Raw genomic sequence first — 21398 nt, 5'->3', positions numbered from 1 at the left:
TGGGAGGTCAGAAAGGACTCCAGACTTGTGCAATACATCTCTACATTTAATTCTTATCTTTCTGGGGCCATGGAGCTGCTCTGAGGGGCTGGAGCCTCTCTGTGATGGAGCCAGGCTGGGAGAGCTGGGGGTGTTCACCTGGAGAAAGAAAGGATCCAGGGAGAGCTCAGAGCCACTTCCAGAGCCTGAGGGGGCTCGAGGGGAGCTGGACAAGGCATGGAGGGACAGGACACAGGGAATGGCTTCCCTCTGTCAGAGGGCAGGGATAGATGGGATATTGGGCAGGAATTGTTCCCTGGGAGGGTGGTGAGGCCCTGGCACAGGGTGCCCAGAGCAGCTGTGGCTGCCTCTGGATCCCTGGCAGTGCCCAAGGCCAGGCTGGACAGGGCTTGGAGCAGCCTGGGGCAGTGGAAGGTGTCCCTGCCATGGCAGGGGGTAGAACAAGATGGTCTGTAAGGTCCCTTCCAACCCAAACCATTCTGTCATATTACCTTACATTTAAAAGCAGATCACCACGTTCCAGGAAACAATGATTCCCACACACTGGGAATAAAATTTCCTATGAAAACAGAAAAAGCCAAATACTGCACCATCACCCTTCAAACCCAAATCAGTCTGGCTTTTTTGAACTATAAAAGCCTTTTTCCCACTACTTAGCAAATGATCTCACATATCAGACTTTACAGAGGAAAGAGCCTCCAGCAGGAGCTGCTAGGAGAGTCACTGCCAACCAGTGACTTGCAAGTGACGTGAGAAGCACAATTAGCTTGTAGGTAAGAAAGGGAAGAAAAATGTTAAATATGCTTTTTTCACTAAATCTGAAGATATCTGAATTATTGACAAAACTGAACAACAGGAGTACTGTTCCTGCAGTGTGCTTTAAACCAATGTGCAATCACTGCTAATGGCCAGCGCAGTTTCTCAGCTCCTTCCTTGTACAAGTTGGTAATGACCAGAAACTGAAACTCTGTGGCTGTGTCATGACTGAGGAGGTTCCTCCTCACTCCCATGCCCCAGCTCTCTGGACAGCCAGTTGCCCAAGAGGAAGGCAATCCATGGTAGCAGGACTCCTTGCCCCATGAGCTCAGCCTGCTAGAATGCTGCTGCTCCTGTGTCCCCAGGGCCTTCCTCCTCCTTTGGGTAAAGGGGTAAAGCTGGAGGGGTTCCTGAGGATTTATGGGGTGAGAAAAAGCGAGGAGATGCCACAAAAATCCAAGTGCTGCTTGTACCTCTGGGGACCTCCAGCCTTACCCAATGACACCCAGCCCAGGCCACCAGGCAGTCTTGCTCGAGCACTTGTGCAGCTCCACATGCTCCTGTGCTGGCATCTCAAATGCATCCCTCTGTTTCAGGGCTGGCCATGGCCCTCCTCCTTTCAAAGGCTGCTGTGCCCCTGTGGCCTCTAGCCCAGGGTCTCCAGCCCTTGGGAGAGGTAGTAGCTGCCCACTGCACCCAGCAATGCTGTCCAGCACCTCTCTGGGCTGGACCCACCAACTTCTCCTGTAGAAGTCAGGTTTGGCACCTGCTCAAGGACCTGCTTCCCATGGCAGAGGCTGGATTACCCCAAAATTCAGGACAGAAGCTCTCCTTAAAATCTTGGTAACAGGGGATGGGCTGGGGCTGGCCACCTGCTATGCCAAAGTAGAGGCTGATACTACAGAATTAAATGAAGCAGGGACCAGGGACAGAGAAAGCTAAGACAAAAAGGATGGCACTGAAAAGGAGATAAAAGAGAACAATGGCATTTCACACACAGATGGAATCACTTAATCACAAAATGCTTTTGATTGAAAGGAACCTTAAAGGTCATCTTGTTCCAGCCCCTACCATGGGCAAGACCAGGTTGGTCCAAGCCCCATCCAGCCTGGCCTTGGACACTGCCAGGGATCCAGGGGCAGCCACAGCTGCTCTGGGCACCCTGTGCCAGGCCTGCCCACACTCACAGAGAATTCCTTCCCAATATATCTAACCTAAATTTCTTCTCTCAGTTTGAACCCATTCCTCCTTGTCCTGTCTCTGGCACACCGATAGCTGATGTTGAGTTTTTTCACCCCCAAGTCACCCCAAAGCCCAGAGCCTCAGGCTTTTCTGCTGCTGGCAGAGCATGGGGCCAGCACTGCCTGCCCTCCCCACAGCTCACTGGAGGGGGGCACAGGAGGGAGACACTGGTGCTGCTGGTGGGGCTGGTAAGGTGATGGCACCTGACACACCTGGGCTGGGGGAAGTAGAGAAAATAATTCACTTCCCTTGAGCATTTTTATAGCGTGTAACCTCCTCTGGAACTCTCAGTCTGGGAGACAAACCCTCAGATAATAAAGCCGTGTCAGAGCTGAGAACACTCGTAAAACTCTTCATCTGCTCTCGCGTAGCCTCCTGCTCGCGTGACTCAACCACACTTCCTTATGCAACCACACTGCTGCCTCCAGGGATCTTTGGCCCTCCTGGTGAGAAACAGAGCGCCAGGGACTGGAGCAGTGTCTGGAAACCTCTGTCCCAGTTCCCTGCAGATGGTGGAAGAGGCTGCTGGAAGAACCTGGCCAGGACCAAGCTCTGCCTGCACCCTCCAGGATGCTCAGCCTTCTTCCCTGGCCAGACTGTCACACACACACCAGGAAAGGACTTTTCCAAACTGCAGCACTGGCCTGCAACACCCAGGTCCCCTCTCAGCTGCAATCCAAGCCAGGATGTGACAGCAACTGGGAATCACAGCAATCCCCACAAGCAACTGGGCTGTCAAAACGCAGGAGAATCACTTCCTATCCCTCTGCCCCCCAGGTCTCACAGAGGTGCCACAAAAGCAGTGCTGTGAATTTACAGGAACCTCTGAAAAGCTGAAAGTCCTGCCTCTAGTAGAGTGGGATTACCAATGTAGGAACACAGAATAATGAGGAACAGCAGCCGCTCCCTGCCATCACCTGCCAGCACAGCACGGGACAGGGTCCTGTGGGAAGGAGGGAGGGCGTCCATACACACATGGAGCTTTGGGAAGCTGGGAAAGGGAACAAGAGCTGGCTAAGGCTTCCTGGCTGCAGGGGTGTTATGGGTGCCCCAGGCGAGGTGGGTGGCCCCTGGCAGCTCCTCACTCCCTGCTAGGAGACTCGATTTTAATTGCTCATAAAACTCCAGCCATTGTTTGCAGTTGGAGCGGAGCTCTCTGCACTCAGCATCTGCCCCAGACAGAGATTTTTGCTTTAAAAATTTCAGCTAAAATGGTAGAGTTGGTCCTAGTGCACTTAAAGGGGAAGAACTAGTCCAATATTAAACAGGGGATGTTAGAAGGAAAAAAAAAAAAAAAAAAACAGGAAAGCTATTAGCCTTATTGTGATCCCAAATGAAACAGAAACAGCCATCTCAAGCCTCGCACTAATTAGAGGCTAAAAATGTAATTGTCAGACCCCACAGTTACATGCAAAGCAGATTGTATGGGCTGGTCTTTGTTATTTTAAACAAAATTACAGCTAAGAGGGTTGCTTCCAATGACGGCCATGACCAGCTGCTCTTCAACAACAAAACTCTTTTACTGCTGAATAACTATTAAAAATCAAAGATTGGGCTACGAGAGCTCCCACATGTCACAGTAATACCCAATGATGGTGACAAGTTGCCAAAGTATTCAGATTGCTCTGCAGCATGAAGGGATCAAAATTTATGGTCTAACCAGGGGGAAGGGCTGAATTCCAAGATGAAGAATTCCCATGGATGAAGGGCTGCTGGAAGTGCAGATTAGACGATCTCACAGGCACCCCCACAGGAGCTGCTCAACAGGGACTGGCAAAAAGTCCACTGCAAAAATATATAATAGCAGTGATGACAGAGGAGACTGCTGGGTGGCACCTCTGTCCCCAGCACTGCTGGGATCATAGCTACAACTGCCACAGCTAAGCCAGCACACTTGGAGCAGGAAGGCCTATGCCATGTACTGATCCAAAGTAAAACCAGCTCACCTATGCAGTTTTAAAACCCAAAGATAATAAAATAAAAGAATTCTTCAATATACTGCAGTATTTATGCTAAGTATTGGTCCTGCTGACAAGGACAGATCTCAATCCAATTACTGGTAGATGAAGTTTCAGAATGGAATAAATTCCATCAAGTTTATGGGGAAAGTTGTCTTTTTTGTCACTTGGAAAGCAGAGCTGCCCATGGTGCCCTTGGCACACCCCAACCTCCAGGTGCTCTTCCCAGGATCAGTGACTTGGGATCACAGACTGAGTCTCATGTTCAAAGTTATCCTATCTGAAAGCTGTGGGGAGGGCAAGAGGAATTACCCCAGGAGAGGGGGCCACCTGCCATTACAGTGCATGGCCCATCCTGAGTTCCAGGGGACGGCCTCAGGCCAGCACAGAGCAAGGCACTGCCTCACTCAGCCCATGGCACAGAACCACATCCCACCCCGGCTCACCCACAGCCACCAGGAGAAGGTCACCACTTGCAAACTCTTCCTGGTCACACAACCCAGGAGTCAGGTCATGATGAAAATGCCTGAAAGCATTTTTCTTCATATTTCAAAGTAATCAGGACTTCTTTGAAGGCTGCTGAGGCTTCAGTTGCATTCCAAGTGGGAACATCTAGGTTTCAAACGTGGGATTGCTCCCAAGAGCTCAGGCCAGAACACATAAATCAGCTCTCTGCAGGACTGCAGGGTTCGGGGAAAGGTGCCATAGCCAGAAATGCTCCTGACTGCACAGCACCCTCCTAAGGGAGAAAAGCCCTCAAAAACAGACCCACATGTGGCCAGTGCTGGGCTGGTCCTCATGCCCATTCCCAGGGCAAGCACATACAGCTGCACAGGGAGGATGCTGGAGGCTGGGAGCAGCCACACAGGGACACAGGGAACACAGGGACAGATTATCCAGGCCTGTAACTGACAGCCAGGCACAGGGGGAGAGGGACAGAATATGCCTGTGCCAGCTGCAAAGGAGGGCATGGGCTGTGTGAGGATAAGGTTACACAGAGCAACAGGACAGAAACCAGAGCCCTGTGGGGACAGCAAATCCCCAAGGAAGTGCAGGAGGAGCAGAAGAGCAAAGGAGAGAACGGGCAGAGCAAGTTCAGGATTTCAGGAGCACAACTGCCACGGAGTCAAATCTCCCAAATGGTGAAGGTGGGGAGAATAACATGGAGATTTAGCCAAGCTCAGGGTTTTTGCAGCAGCAGTTCCAGGCTGAGGAGATGAGGGACTTCACTTTGACTGGGCTGTGTCCAAGGGACTTATCATGGAAGTGGGCATAGGAGGTGAGTAGGAGCAGAGGTGAGCTTTGCTTTTAACAGGGGAGAAACTACACAGCATGGAGAAAGATTCAGAGGCAGCTGAGAAACTGAGCAAGGGGGGAAGAAGAATAGTGCAACAGGGAGAAACAGACAGCACAGGGGCAGAGATCAGAGGACAAACCAGAGGAGAACTTGTGCCTGCTGCAGGGAAAGAAGCACAGTGCCAGGAGGAATGCAGAGAGGCAGGAAGGAATGCTGACACCATATTTTGTCCTTCTCCCTCTAAAGAAACAAGGTCCTCTGCAGTAAAAAAGGGGAAAGAAGGTTGGAGAAAGCAGAGGAGTGCCTGGAGCAGCCACATGCTTAATGCCCAATAAAAGCAAAGCTCTGGTTTAGTAAAGCCCAGAGTAGCTCTGCCATAAGCCCTGAGCCTCCATGGCTGTGGGCAGGCCTGGACCCCAGAGCTGCCATGGATGCACCACTGCCAAAATGGAGAATGAACAGGAGAAATTTCAGAAAAGGAAATACATGAGGTGGCTGAAGATCACAGAACTTGGGAAGAACAATGCAGACCCTGGGGCAGATTTGCTGGTGGGAACAGGGGTCACTGAGCTGAGCAGGCATCACTGGAGCAGGAGCAGCACTGGGGTACAGGTAATTTTGGGGTTCATGCTGCAGAACAGTGTAGAACTGAGGACTGCTGAGGGTGGAAAGAACAGTGGAAGCCTTGGAAAGAAAGATGCAGGAATGTAGAAGAGGGGTGGAAAGAGCTGGAAGGGGAGACAGGCAAACAAGACTAGATCTTGGGGGAGGAAAACACCACCAAAATTTTAAAAATGCTGAACTTGATAGGCTGGACCAGGGATACACCTGGAGCCAAGACCTGCCAGCTACCTCTACCAGGCTCAGGGGACAGCTTAGCTTGGGGACACTGTCAAAGCAGTGTAATGACAACCTGTTTTGCAGAAGAGTGAAGGAACCAGGGAGGGGGAGATCCTTATGGTGCATCCAAGCTCCAGGACCATGTCCCCAGCAGCATTTTGTCCCATCCTTTCCTCCACCACATCTTGCTCAGCCAGGAGAGATGGATACACAGAGGAGCCAGAAAACAGTTTATATCATGTGCAAGATGCAACAAAATTATCTTTAAGGTCCTTTTCAAACCTTGCATTTTGCGAGTCTGTGAGATGGGGGTGCACAGGCAGATTCTGACAGACCCCAGCTGCGGGGTCCAGCAGTGTCACCCAGATGCCATCAAGGTGTATGGGCTGATGAGGGAAGAGAAGAGAGCCCAGCACTTTGCCAGCAAACTAGCACTTCTATCCATCTCTGCAACGATTTTAAGCATAATTAATTTCAGCAGCCTGCCTGCCAGCTGACTCTGCTCTTTACATTAGTGGCAGTGAAATCAGAGTTTCAAGGGGAACGCAATGACGGTGGAGGAAGCAGAGCCAGGAGCGCCTCAGCTCATCTCCCCTCTCCTGCCGAGGCCGTGGCTCTGCCGGCGCCGCAGCCCCGGGGCTGGGCAGCCGGTGGCAGCAGGTGGCAGCAGAACACCGGGGACGGTCCCCTGCCAGGTCAGCGTCTGCCTCCTCCTCCTCCTCCGTGCTCGGAAGGAGCAGGGCCGGCAGCAGGGCCGGCAGCAGGGCCGGGCGGAGGCGCTCCCATCCCAGCCAGCCCGAGGCAGCCGCACACAGGGACAGAGCCCTCGGTCTTCTCCATGGGGGCACGTGGAGCAACCACGGCCAGAGAGCCCTGCTGCCCCCGTGCCATGCCCACCCTACAGGCCTTTCATCCCAAGCTGGCAGAGAAGGAATTAAAAGCCAAGGCTCCAAGCTGAACTCCATAACCAAGGGACTGACAGAGACAGGAAGCAGAACTTTGGCAAACATTTTCAAAGTTCCCTGTAACTCTGGCCTGTTGTTCTCCAGCTTTGTTTGCTTTTCTTTAAAAAAGCAGTTGGGACATTTCAAGTCACAAATAAGCCTTTATTCAAGTGCAAACAATTGCCTGGTCCCTACCCAAAGCAGTGCAGACGGGTCCATCCCATGTGCAGCCCAGGCTCCTGCCTGCTCCTGGCGTCCTGCAGCTCCGAAGGGAGGGATGTGGGCCGGGGCTCCCCTCATGCTGCCCGGGCCCCTCCCTCCACACCGTGCACGGACTTCAGCTCAATCTCAGGAAGGAAGCGGCAACAGCTTCAAGGAAACGGTGCCTGCACTACTGAGGTTACATTCCAAGTCTCCAGGCCAAAGAAGTGCTGTCAAAACTGGTCTCTGTGCAAACACTCAAGTTCTCACTATGCACAAGGAGAATTCACCTTTAACTCCCATCAGCCTGGGGAGTCTCTGACAGCCACAGTTTTTTCTGAAAGGCAATCTTTGTGACTGCAGAAAAAATCTGAGATACGTGACCCAAACACACCAGAAGGATCTGAAATCCAAAGATAAATCCTGAAGCGTGCCACTTCCCTTCCCTACCCCACTACAGGTTTTCCCAGCCAAGCTCAGGGCTTTCCCAAGCACTCAGGTCTAATACTCTGACATTCAACATGTGGGTACTTCCAAATAATTTCAACCAAACAGCAGCAACACAATGTCAGCCCTGTTGTTATTACAAATGTAATTATTATTATTTTATACAAGTGCATAAACATACCCATGTGGTATTACTTTAGGAGTCCTAAGGTTTCTGAGGCATGTTCCTGCAGCCAGAGGACAGGATGGATGGGGGGAACTATAGCCCTTGGTAAAGGGCAGCCAGGACACCTTTGGCATCTAAAGTGGTGCCTACCTGCAAGGACAGGGAATCTCCTCTGGGACAGTCAATTGAAACAGTGTCTGAAAGCAGAAAATACTGCTTTTACTCCAGGTGATCACAGTAACACTACTGGAATTCACAGCCCTGTGACAGCCACGCTTCAGCTCTGGCTGAGGCTCCTCAGCTCTGGAAACTCATGCTGCTGGCTAGAGGCAGAGCCCAGGCCAGAGCTCAAGTGCCACCATTCACCACAGGCAAAATTTCTAGGAAAGCCTGTTTTCTCCAAGGGTAGTTTTCTTCCATAGGAATAAAATGAAGCATCTTTTAGTAACCCACATAAACACATATGTGAAAAAGCTATGACTGAAAGCATCAGCAGGCTTGAGAGGACAAGGAAGCATCAGGATTTATTCTCTTGACTCACCCAGACCAAGCCCAGTTTCCCCAGCAGCCTCCTCACAAGTGACAAGGAAGATCCTGTGCCAGGCCCTGCAGCACTGACCCTTGAAATGTGGCTGGGAACACACAGCTCTACTGAACACTCCTCCCCACTCCTGGGGGAAAGCCAATTCCTCTCCCCCTTTCACAGGAAGAACCTCTAAAACACAGCAATGAACATCTGCTCAGGGTTTCTGCCATCAAGCTACAGAAGATAACAAGAGGAGATGAAAACCCTTGAGAGTTATTAATAAGCTAAGAGCTCACTTTCAATTGCATGTCCAACCTGAGCACTGTCGGAGCTGTTGGCTCCCATGGAAACCCTGAGTTTGTAGGCACTGTCTCCTGATGGTTTGTTATGTCTACAGCCTGAACATCCTCCTTCCCAAGGAACCCTCTCAGGGCTTTGTGCTGCCACAGCTGCTCTTCACAACCAGGCAACAAACTTGGAAACTTGGTCTCCATGAGGCTTTTCTGGAGGTGGTATCCCTCCCAAAACCAAGCAAAACCTCACCTGGTGTTTAACAATTCTCCTTTCTCACCCCAAGCCCCCAGAAGTTTAAGAAGATTAAATCAGAGCCTTTGGTCTTTAATTTCCAGGTATCTGGAGCCTTTCAAAACTGGTTTGCACTTCAGCAATGGAAAATCCCATGAAGGTAGTGCCTTGCACACTGACCTGCTTTCATTAATAACCTCACCTCAAAGGATGTGGGCAGTTCAGCAAGTTCAGCTGAGCTTAAGTGCTCCCATCTCGTGCTCTCTCTAAGCACGAGCTTAACTGCTTCTAAAAACAGCACTGGCCATGCCGGCTGCTCCAAAGGCACTCTTAGAAAGGGAAATCCCCAGCCAATTGATACAAGGGAAGAGAAGGCAATTTGATATATATATATAGTAAGTCCCCAGCTTATCTAGCAGCAAGAGCTGCTCAAATTCACACATGCTGTCCCTTCCCTGCTGGCAGCTTCCAGCAGGACGAGGGATGAAGGTGGCCACATGCTGAGCTCACTACGGAGAGAAGCCAGAGGATTTATTCTCATCTGCTGCAATTCACACAGGGAACATAGCCTGGAATTTCTTCCCCTTCATAACTGACTGAAATAAAACTCATTAAGGATCAAATTCCTACCTCTACAAAGTTTAGGACAAGACTGCAATTTATCAGACTTTATCTAACACAAAGACAAATCTCAGGGAGTACTGGGATTTTTATCATCTTTGCCCAAACACAGTTCCCTTCCTCCTGACAGTGCATCACTGACATGCACTGATGGAACCCCACGGTCACCAACACCAGTGGCAGCTCTATCAGCAATTCCAGCTGAATCCAGGTTTTCCCCAGCACTGTGTTTTCACTCCAGCCCATGCTGCCACACAGTCCAGCATCCTGGGCTCCAGCCCCACAGCTCTGGAGAACAGGCAGAATGGAAAGATGGAGTTGCAGCACTCAGTGAAACATCCCACTAGCCAGCTTCCGTCAATCCAGTATCAACTCTTTGCTGCAGGATTTTTGGGGGTGGGAGGAAACAGGAGTGGCAGCACAAGGGCAGTGGAACCCTACCCGCTGGGCTGCTGCTCCCCAGGGAATTCCAAGGAGGAACTGGCTGCTCATTCCAGCTTCGGTTTTGAGTACTTCGTCATTAGTAAAACATGCTGAAAATGTTACTTCCTCTGCCATGAGACCTATTGAACCTTTTCACAGAAGTCTAAGTAACTTCCTCTTCTATTTCAATAAAAGACAAGCTCACAGGAAGAACAGTTCCTCTCATACTTCTGGGAATTCCTCTAGTAAAAACACCTATTGAAGAAGGAACGATGCAGTGGAATAAAGAGAAAGGGAGGTGGGGGATTCACTTGTCCACAAGTCTGTGGTTTATTATAAAACAAAACTATGAATTCACTTCACAGCACAGAACCACTATTACTTCCTCTTTTGCCTCATTTAGCAATGGCAACAAAAGCTTTCTGCAGAGTTTCCTAATGAGCTAAAACTGCACAGAACCTCTGCATTCAAGAGTTTCACATTAAAAAATAATCGCAATTTGCTCTCCTTGATGAACAAAACAGGCTCTGTCTAGGATCATCTTAGCCAGCATCCAAAGGTGCTTAGCTACCCACTTTGGTTTGGAAATGCAGATATGAGACAGCAGAGAGGGATCCATCTGCTCACTGACATACTGGGAAGAGTGGCACTCCCTAGAGAGTCCCGATAGATTAACTTTCCAATTCCAGAAAGGGGAAAGAGCAAAGAACAGGGTAAGGAAGATGTAAGCTCATGCCAGCCCAAGGAATTGCAAAGGACAGCAGGGAGGGATATGAGTCTCTCACTGGCACATCCCAGCCCTGGCATCCACCTGCCATGGATCTGCATCCAGCCTGTGCTGGCTGCCTGCCGGTAACGTGGCATTCCCTCTGGCAGCTGCCTGCAATATGTCTCCAGGCTGCCCTATAACAAGCACAGTACCTTGGATGCTGAGAGCTATCAGCTCCCCGAGGAACACGCAGTGGTATGAGTCAGCCAGAGGCACCAGAAAGGACGTTACCAATTCTTCAGGCCAAAGCAGGCCCGTTCATTCAGTTCTTCTAATCATGTATTGTCTCAAAGTCCTGCAGAGGTTTCTCTGCAGCCACTGCTCCTCCCTACATCCATCAAATCTCAGCCTCAGGCAGCTCTACTAATTACCCCTTCCTGCACCAAGACTCATCCCTCACCTTCAGCAAGCAGCAAAGTTACTCTCCAACACAGTTCTTTGTGCTGCCAAGCAGCTGTGAGAGACAAAGGATCTGCTCTTCCAGGGCAATAATCCCCAATATCACCACATCACACAGAAACAGCCAGAATCCCTGTGGAAAGTTTATGACAAAGATGAACTGTGCCCAGGTCACCCCTTTGAAAGACGCTGCCCCAAACAACCCCTGTTGTTCTCACCGGGCACGGTGAACACCCACTCCAAGGATCCCAAGTGGCAGGAGGAGCAGAAGTGGAGCTGTCACAAAGCAAAGCTGCTGCAGCAACAGCTCTGCTGAAGGCACTATTTCCCCTGTGGGCAGGAGCCGTTGACATGGCCCTGAGGGATGGTGCAATCCAGCAAAGATGCAGGGAACGTCTGGGACTCGCTCTTGGGTCCCCTTGGGGATTTCTGCACACCCCTCCAGTGCCTGGGAGTCTCCCACAGCCCCTTCCCTCACCACAGCAGTTCTAAAGAAAAGATCCTCTATTCTTGCCATTATGTGCCCTTTAGAATGTACCGCAGGTTCAACACCCCCTAGAAAACAGGGACTTCACAGCACAAAAAAGCAGTTCTCCTTGGAAATCAAGGGACTTTCTCTTCCCATAGGCAGCTATATCCAACCATGAATGCTCAGGGCACAGTGATAACACACATTCAGAGGCTGATGCAATTTCACCTGAGTTAAGAGGCAGCAAGGCCCTGAGCAGGGCAGCAGTGAGGGAGCTGGAGTGCAAATAGGATAAGGATATGGTTATCCTGGGTATGATAAAACTCCCTCAACATAGTAACAAAATTACTTTGTAAAGGCACTGTATCCTGTGGGCTATAGCATCAACCAAGGCTGGCAGTGTCAGAGCTGGCATCAGTACCAAAATTCTCAATCAGCTGCTCACCAATCAGATATGCTGAGCTACAGCTTCTTTGGGAAGAGCCACTGCTGACTTCAGCTCTTGTTTCTCTCCCTGCACATGGTCTTATTCCCTCTTTCTGCAGAAGGGAAAGGGACAATAGGCACAGCCCCTGGCACTTAGTGGAAACCAGGTCTAGAGGAGATGTGTTCTTGCTACAAGCAAGATGAGAATTCTCATTGCCCAGACTCCCTCTCACTGTATCCACTTCCCCTGGCTGGGTTTGCACACACATCCATGGCCTCAGGATATCACCTGTTTGTCACAGGAGGTGTGTAGACACAAGGAGCCTTCTCTTCCTAGAGAAGCTACCTCTTACAAAGGGGTGGATATGAAAATCACAAGCCAGGACTTTCTGACAACAAAATATTAAGCACTGGCACTTTCCAAGAGCAGCAGATCTTCCCTCCACAGGAGGCAGGTGATGAAGAGCCCAGTGCAGGCGAGACAGATACTTGCAGAGAACTGAGAAGAACCAGGCACATTGTTTAGGAGCACAAAGGATCCAAACACACAGAAGGAAAAGCTGATACCCCAGAGAGAGGAGCCAGAGTTAATCCCTCTGCAGGGCTCCCAGGCATCCCATGGTCCATTGGGATTGGAGGGAAATGGCTGCCCCAGAGCACACAGACAGACACTCCTCATGCCAGAAGTCAGCAGTAGTTCCCTAAGTCACAAGGGCCACAGCTTTTAAAAAATAAAGCAGTACTGATCTATAGCATCAAAGGAAATAAACCCCACATACAGAGGACATAAGTCTCAGGCTGTAAGAAACCCTGAAGCAGCATTGGAGAAGGAATGTATGGCTGTAAAGGGTCCAGACCTACCCAAGGGCATAGGAAAGTTAACAAGAGGACACAAACTATGAACTGTACTTCAGCACAGCCAGAGGAAAGTTTAACACCACAGGTCACTGGGAATGTACCACAGACACAGCATCCTCAGCGGTACATAAAGCAGCTTGAAAAACATATCTGGTGTTTCCAGAGGAGGTCACCAACTCCCACTTTGCTGTGTTTCTCCCCACGAAACCCCCAAATACCTCACAGCTGTTCTTCCCCCATCCCAACACACACTCTGTCCTAGCACATACAGGCTGCTCCATTCCACATCCAACTTCAGCCTCCCTGGGCCTCAAGCCTGAAGAGCCTCACTTCTGATGCCCCAAACCTGAACTCCAGGGCAGCACAGGCTTTTTGGCCTGTGTACAGATGCCATGGGCTTGCTCCAAAGTTTTCAGCAAGAACAGAACATTTTAGCCTTTGGGAAGTCCAGTGTGCCATTTAGGAAGGAAGGCAGAAGTGCCTCTGGTACAGGGGCAGCTGCAGGCTTGACCTGGGGGAGGCAGGAAGGGGGTGCTGTCTGGCTGGAAAGCAGAAGTAAGCCCAAATTATGTGGACTGGGGGGGTGAGAAGCAACAACTTCAGAGCTCCTCACATCCTCCTAAAAAGCTCCTCCTGAGCACCCCAGGTCACGAGGCACCCGCAGGGTGATGAAGCTGCCAGGTGGTGCTGGCAGCCAAGCTGAGCTGCAGGAAGCACGGGCATGACCCAGGCTCCAGGCTGGCAGCCAGCCATGCTCTCCCAGGGTACCCTCAGTGAGATGTTCTCCAAACTGGGTGTAGGTGCCTCATAAACGAGATATTAAACAGGACAACGGCTACTCTCGTTCCCATTAAAACAGTGAAACAGATCCCACCTGGCTCTGTCCCACTGATGGCCCTGAGTGTTATGTGTCAGTTATGCTCCTGCAATAAGACTTCTGCTGAGCCCTTTGAAAGATTAAAAAAAATAAATTATTGCAAATCCAGGCAGCACAGTTGAAACAACAGAGACAACTGAATAGATTCATGCTGGGTTGCCACAAGGCACTCATCCACTCGGGGGAAGCTGTCTACTTCAACAAGTTTCTATAATAAAATAAACCAACAAAACCCTCTGAAGTTTCCAGAAGGAACAATGCAAACTGCAACCCTCGTTCGCTCGGAGCAATCCTCAGCTTCAGCAGGGACCATCAGGAAAAGGCTGGCAGAGCCTAAGCAACTGAACTGACTGTAGAGTAGAAATGCTTTGAGGGTCCTTACCATAAAGCTGTCACTCACAGGCAGTGCCATGTCCAAGCACGTTCTGAGAACAATTCCACAATTTCATTTTGTAGTGAAGAACTGGTCAAGTTGGAAAAGGAACAAGGACTCCACTTCCCAGCCAGTGCTGTTCTGACAGCATGAAATGGCAGAAAGCTGTGCTCCAGAGAATACCCTGCTGCAATTCTGGGCTTAAGTTCAGCTACAAGACTTTGCCCCGAGCAGATAAGTTGTGAGCCATGTCTACCTCTGTCCCTGATGCAGGCACAGGCTCCTCTGAAGCAGGGAGGAGCTGACAGTGGTCAGTCGCCTCAGCAGACTTGGCTCTTGCTCCATCTCAGACAGAGGTACACAATATGTCACCTGTACTTTGTTATCAGAACATTCCCTCCTATCTTATTTCTGCAAACCCCATTCCCAAGGCTTAGGAAAACTATAATCCTAACTGCCACCCTTCCTGTCAGTGCTGTGCCTGTCTCTGTGGTGGGATCAGGCCCACACCCTGCAAGAGACAGCGCAGTGTTTCTGTCCCCCAGGAAAATCAGTGTTGGCAAAAGCAGAACTCTGTCATGCGTGGCCGGGCCAGCCAACCATCCTGGGTGTGCAGTGCCTGAGATCAGCTGTGTCACCCACACTGCAAACACTCCACCTAGAAGTGAAGCAATAGGATCCACAAGGGAAGGCAGATCAGGAATGCTCTCCATCAGAGACCGAAGAGAGTAAAGCGCCTAAAAAGCTCATAACATAAAAGGAAACCTCTGAGGCCAGAAACTTGATACATGTTGAAACAGAATATACTGACACATAACTCTCCTCTCTTGGGATAGGCCCTGGGCAGGCTTCTCGCTCTTGATGAAGAAATTTGAGGGCATCTCTCAACTGAGAAAGAGCAAGACAGACAAAGTAATAAGTAACAACAAAGGCCTTACTGCTGTTTATAGCAGGAACTGTCAGGTAAGTTCTGCTGATGGTCTGTCCCACTAAAGCTAACTCTGTCTGGAAAGGCCGAGGCTGCTCCCAGACCCACCACACACAGATCACTGCACAACAACATTGCAAAACACACCCCATGAAAACTATCCCCACCCCACGAGGCAAACCCAGGTATGTCAGAGCGACCAGAGGCTGCACATCAAACCTCAGCACGTGTGTCAGAATCCCTCAGCAGCCCAGGACTGACTAAACTAGAGAGAAAGAAAAGAAAGTTTGAAGGAAATAAGTAAGGGGGAATGTGTGCAACTCAAAGAGGACTCCAAGAGCTCAGGCTTTGATACAAGGGTGCCCCAGTACCAGCACAGGCTTCCTGGCAGGAACGCAGGCTCATTTCAAACACTATTCAGCCACTGAACACGTCTCAGATTCATTTCAGCTCACATTCCCAGAGAAGAGCCGGTTTCCCGGTGCTGTGCCAGCACACCCAGTAGCACAGTGCACTGCTGCTGCCGGAGCCTCCCCGTCAATCCCCTCTGAGGCTCTGGCTGCAAAGCCAAAGCACCTTGCACCAGGACAGTTTCCTTCTGGGCAGAAATCCACCACCTCAAGGGAAAGCATCCCCCTCTCCTTGGATTCGGCTCTGGGCTGCAATGTGCGGATGCAGTTGTACTCATTGCTTTGGACACGACAGGGACCAAATCACCCTGGAAAGTAGGCCTGAGCAGGCATTTGCTATTTATAAGCTAATCATCTGATCCCTCCAGAGGGAAATCCTACCCTTTGGGGCTGTTGGGAGTGCGTGGAACTGCGGGACCATCAGGGAGGAACAGGAGGGAAGCGACTACACCGGCCTGGAGCGTGCTCCAAGTGACCAGACAAAATTCCTCCCTGCTCCATCACAGCCCCAGCATCCTCCTGAAGAACAGGCCAGTGATTACGAGCAGGGATGAATCTGTTAGGCTAATTTACTAAGAACAAAGTAATTTTTAAAATAGCTCTTATCTCCATTCATTATCTAAAAAGGGCTCTGATCTAGTTCTGCAAAGAGTGCCAAGTCTCACAGTAAGACACCACTAGAAATCCAAAAACACAATCCAAAAACACCTCCAGCTGGCTGGAGGTGCCTTGAAAGGGGAAAGGTATGAGCTTTCATAACTCTTTGATAATTATTAATTCCTTGGGGGAGCATGTCCTGGGAAGTTGAGTGTGATGTGCAAGTATGCAACACTGATTTCTTTCTTTCTGCTCACATTTCTCTCTCATAAAAATAACCTGGGTTAGATGACACTGCTGGATTTTCCTGTGAAACAATGCTCAGTCATTTCCAACACCACTGCACACACTCAGTGCAACCACACACACCCCAAAACAATCTCAGTTCTCTCTACCCTCCTCTTTCCTCACCTACCAAAGTATTACTGAGAACAGCCCTCTCCCTCCACTGACAGCAGCCTCTGAAACAAACTGGAGACAGAAAAGAGGGATGGAAATAGCTCTGTCTCAAACAGCACAGACTAAAGCCACATCTCTTGGAGGAGAAGGCCCAATTCCCAGAGCAATCCTCACCAACAGGGCGGACTAGAGTCACCCAGGCCTGGCACCTGCCCCCAGGTGAGCAGAGCTCAGCCAGACACAGGCACCAGGCTGAGGAAAGGCTGCTCACATCACCCTGTGCTCCCCAGCACTGGCACAACGGAGACTTTGAGAAGCCCCACACAAACAAAAAACAAAAGCAGGCCAGTGCATATTTGGCAGATTGAGATCACAATAAAAGCCGACACAGCAGCATTCTCCAAAGTCTCTGTGGCAAGATCTGCCCCTAAAGCTCCCCTTGATTTGGGTTTTGGGTTTGTTTTTTTTCCTTTTAGCTTGCTACAACCAAATCTGACAGGTAAGTGACACAATTGTTGAGACAGATGGGTCCGTCCAGGACCCTGCCACAAAACCCACAGCAGTAACACCTCTGAGGAAATGTCCCAGTCAATGCTCTCTCAAAAAAATTAAATAACTGTCACAGCCAGATAAATTCCTGAGAATGCAAAGAAAAGGGGAACGTAGATGTTTCTAGAAATTTATAAGTGAAACTTTTACATTTATTTCCCAGTTTAATTACATGTCAGTCTTCCAGCAAACTCCCTTAAAGACACCACAGGCACCTCACAGACCCCCCAGCAGATCAGACCCCAAACTCCTGGGGCTGTGAGCCCAGTTGCTTTTATTAAAAAAAAAAAAGAAAAATATGGAGCCTCCATATAAAAGTTGGCAGCCAATACAAAGTCATCACTAACTTAGGGAAGTTTGTTCTCACGCTTGCATCTCTATCACCTAAAGATATACATTTTGGATTCCATGTAGACATACCCTGACCAGCCAGACTAAATTCCCAGTCTCCAGCCTCTGTTCTCCATAAGCAGATGCAGACTGGCCAGATCTTCTCTCAAGTTCTTGCTGGAGAAAGCAGACGGAGTTCTCTCAGCACCACATGGCAGCTTTTTTCACCTTTATTCCCACCTCATACATGTCCAAACTCTGCCCAGCTTTCCACCAGCTTTGAATCACACACAAACACCACACGCGGGCACAGCAGCTTTTGCACCAGTGTGGGAGCTGAGTTAACACTCCCTCTCCTCCTCCTCAGTGAGGTACCAAAGACCACCTCCAGCCTACCTCCCTGTGTTCAATACATTCATGAACCCAGGCAAAAACTCCTGCTTCCCAGGACAGATCCCATTTCTCCCTCCCTTGTTCCTCTGTTCCCATTTCAGACTCCTGAAGTTTGCTTTCTCTGGTAAAACATATGTGGTCTCCAGTGCCAAACTGACCAGGCCACAGTGTCGGATTCTAATCTCCCATTTTTTACTCGGCACTCTGAGTCACTCATGCAGTTCCTCAGCTTTTACCTGTCAGCTTCCTTCAAGTCATTGCCAAAATCACAGTCAGGATCCTTATGAGACAGTTAACATAACATGCCCAATAACGTTCTAGAAACCCCATTTTACCACGGATTATTTTGAGTTCATTTCACTTCAGTTAATTCAGCAGGAAACCCCAAAGGCATCACATCAGCTGCTTTAGGGAAGCCAATGTTTACAACACAGTTAGCTGAGGGGTTTCTGAATAAATGTCAAACCTGCATCACCACCTCCACACCAAACTTCAGCCAGCCACAGTTCCAAACCAACACAGAACCAGCTCACACCCAACACGGAGGGGAGGCACCTGCTCCAAACGCAGCCGTGTGTGGCCTCCAGCAGGGCACCGAGCAACCCCACCGCATGCAAGACAGAACCAGCTCCGTGCCGCCACTCCAGATCTCTGTGGCACAAGAATCTCCCACCCGCCAGGCACTGCCAGGCGGGATCTGCACGGGCCCGGCGCGGGTGGGCAGCAGAGGCAGGCGAGCCGCGCCGCAGCCTCGGCCCGGGAAGGGCTCAGGCCCCGCCGCAGGGCCGCCCCAGCGGCGGCTCCGCGCCCCGCTCCTCGGTCTGACGGCGACCCCGCCTCCGCCCGCCGGCGACACCGCGGAACCTCCGGCGCAGCCCGGCCCGCAGGGCCGCCGCCTCAGCGCTGCTGCCACCGGGCGGTGCCGCCCTTCACGGACAGGCCCCGGGGAGGCCGCGCACACCGGGCGGCGGGGAGAAGGCGCGGGGCCGCGGCGAGCGGCGGCCCGAGGAGCGGCGCTGGGTGCCAGGGCGGCGGAGGGGAGCGGGGGCGGAGGGCGGCGGGCAGCCCCGGCCTCACCTGTCCCGGCGGGTCCCGCCCGGCTCCGGCCGCGCCGCTCCCGCCTCTGCCGCGTGCAACTCCCGCCCGGCCCCCCCCGCCGGCCCGCGCGCCCCGGCCAATCAGCGCTCGCCTCCGCCGGCGCCGCCGACCAATCAGAGGAGAGAACGCGTCCCCGCCCAGCGCCACCGGCCGCCGGGCCACGCCCATCCACCCTCCCGCCAGGCCTATCCCGTGACATGAGAGGGGGCGGTGCCCGCCGCCAGACGGCCAATGAGAAATCACAGCGCGTCCCGCCGCAGCCAATCGGCGGTCGCACAGCGCCGCTCCTCAGAAAGGGCGGGCGGGCGGTGGGGACGGGGGGTGGCCGGGCCGTCCCGTCACGTGACCGCGGTGGCAGGGACTCCCTCAGCGCGCGGCGCGCGGGCACCGGAGCTGGCGGAGCCCGGGCCCGGGCAGCGCCCAGGGCAAACCCCGGGCATGGGTGGGACTGGCCGCCTCCCGTGCCTCGGCCGGGGCAGGATCCCGGGGTCGCTGCCTCTGGGCCTGGCCTCGCGTTCTGCGGAAGCCCCGCTGAGCGGTCAGGAGATCGTGAGGCCGCCCCGCTCTGCCGCCCCGCTCAGCCTCGGGCAGCTGCTGCTTGTCTCTCCCGAGGTGCCTCCCGGGGGCTGGATGGCCTCTGCCCCTCGCCCTCCCTGCGTTTCCCAGTCCGTGGCATCACTTCTGCCGTTCACGCGCTCACCCTGCGCGCCAGCCCAGCTGATGTAGGCACGGGGTGATCTCAGGCTTTCTTACAGCCTGGGCGTTACATTCCAGGATCCTGCGGGCTGCAATCACAGAGCAGTTGAAACTGGAAGGGTCCTGTGGAGCCCACCCAGCCCAACCCCCCGCCAAGGCAGGGTCACCCAGAGCAGGTGACAGGAACGCGTTTGGAATGTCTCCAGAGAGGGAGACTCCACGGCCTCTCTGGGCAGCTGTGCCAGTGCTCCCAGCTGCCAGCACCAAGTGGTGCTGCCCGAGGTGGTGTCTCTGCAGCCTCCGGAAAGGATGAGCTGAGCCCAGCCCCAGACAGGTCTGGAGGGTTTGGGGGGGGTGGACAGAGGGATGTTGGTCCTCGACAGAGGACAACCATCCCTGCCTGGTGCCAGCTGAGGGTGGAGCTGTCCGGGCCTGCCTCTGAGAGGTGCAGAGGCACCTCTTCCTCCTTGTCCCGCAGATGCTGATCTTTGCAAATGCATTGCTTTGAGTGATTTCCCTGGGAAAAATGTGTGGGAAAAGGGGGAGGTGAGTGATGGCAGGAAAAGCCTCTGGGCTGGAAAATGAAGGAGGAAGCAGCACTCTGGGTTGGCAATAGGGCAGGGGGAGCAGGTAGAGAGGTGATAGGCAGGAGGCAGCACCTGGAGGGAACTGGGTGGTGGGGCAGCTGGAGCTATGGTGTGGGGCACATGGTGCCATCCTGAAGAGGAGCTGCTCCAGAATGTGCAGAAAGAGTTTGTGGAGCATGTGAGCAACCCAGTGATCTCTGGGATGCTGGACACCTGCTGACCCAAGGGGTTCTGAGCCTCGGTCAGGTGGAAGAGCAGCCCTGGGGAGTGTCTGAGACTCAAAGGCAAGGGGCAGTTGGGTATCACTGCCCTGAGACCCCCTTGCCATCCTGTGATGACGGAGCTCTTGGGAGTGGCTGTCCCCCACCATGGGCCTGAACAGGGGCCCCCAAGGGGACCTGCCCTGCAATAGCTCCTCTTGCTGCAGGCACTTCCCAGTGTAACTGAGGGGCTTTCTGCTAGCAGGGCCCTCTGCTGTGCCCCTGGCCTTTCCTGACACTGAAGTGCCCCCTCAGCCCCCACTGGCATCCAGGACCTGCACTGGATCCATCAATGCTCCCTGAGTGAACACATCGGGGACAGAAGGAGATGTGGGCAGAGCAGGTGAGAGGAGGGCTGGAGCATAGCCCTGCCACCCTGATGGGGCAGGCAGGGGCTGAGCGGAGCCAGGGGCCTGCTGACCAAGGAGCAGGGCAGATCGCAGAGTAAGTTAAATTGGAAAAGATCTTGAGGCCGTTGAGTCCAGCCTTTAGGGCAGGGAACCCCACTGCCAGGGTACACGGCTGCCCAGGACACGCTCACATCCCGCGGGCAGCGCCAGAGCTCTGTGACCACCTTCCCTGGTGCCTCCCTGGAGGCGAGGCTCCCACCCCCACCTGCACCTGGCTCTGCCTGCATACCTTCTCCTGCTGATTTTATCTCCCCCGACAACCCCTGCGGTGGAAATTGGCTTCTCCTGCTGTGTCTCAGATGGCTCCAGGCCATGCTAGCGTGGCTGCTTGGAGAACAGGAGAGCAGAGGCTTGAAGAAAATATTCACATTGCTTGTGTCTTCCTAAGGATGCCATGTCCTTTTTCCATGCTGTTGGTCAGACGGGCCATTTGGTCAGATGGGCCAAATGATCTTGGAGAAGGCCAAATGATCTTGGAGAAGATGGCCCAGTCTCCCGGTCTGGCACCCACCATTAACCACTGTTGCAGTGAGGGCCAAGAGTGAAGTCACACTTGACATCTTCTGTCACCCCAGATCCCATGTCCTGCGGGTCATCAACAGGCTCTGTTTCTACCCAATGCCC

General features: G+C 52.4%; 1 protein-coding gene across 2 annotated transcripts in view; it reads right to left on the bottom strand.

Annotated features, from left to right (window-relative positions):
- MTMR4 (myotubularin related protein 4) overlaps positions 1 to 18879 on the bottom strand; it is a 56430-nt gene extending 37551 nt beyond the window's left edge. The window contains exon 1 of one of the 2 annotated variants that reach the window (XM_064394212.1): positions 18801 to 18879. The gene's annotated coding sequence lies outside the window, so the exon portion shown is untranslated. Of the gene's footprint in view, positions 1 to 14126; positions 14205 to 18800 lie in introns of those variants that run through there. The other variant, XM_064394213.1, reaches the window with a different exon arrangement.
- Positions 18880 to 21398: the final 2519 nt, after the last annotated feature.

Source organism: Passer domesticus, chromosome 19 (genome assembly GCF_036417665.1).
Source record: "Passer domesticus isolate bPasDom1 chromosome 19, bPasDom1.hap1, whole genome shotgun sequence".
NCBI lineage: Eukaryota > Metazoa > Chordata > Aves > Passeriformes > Passeridae > Passer > Passer domesticus.
This window is presented reverse-complemented; position numbering and strand designations above follow the sequence as displayed.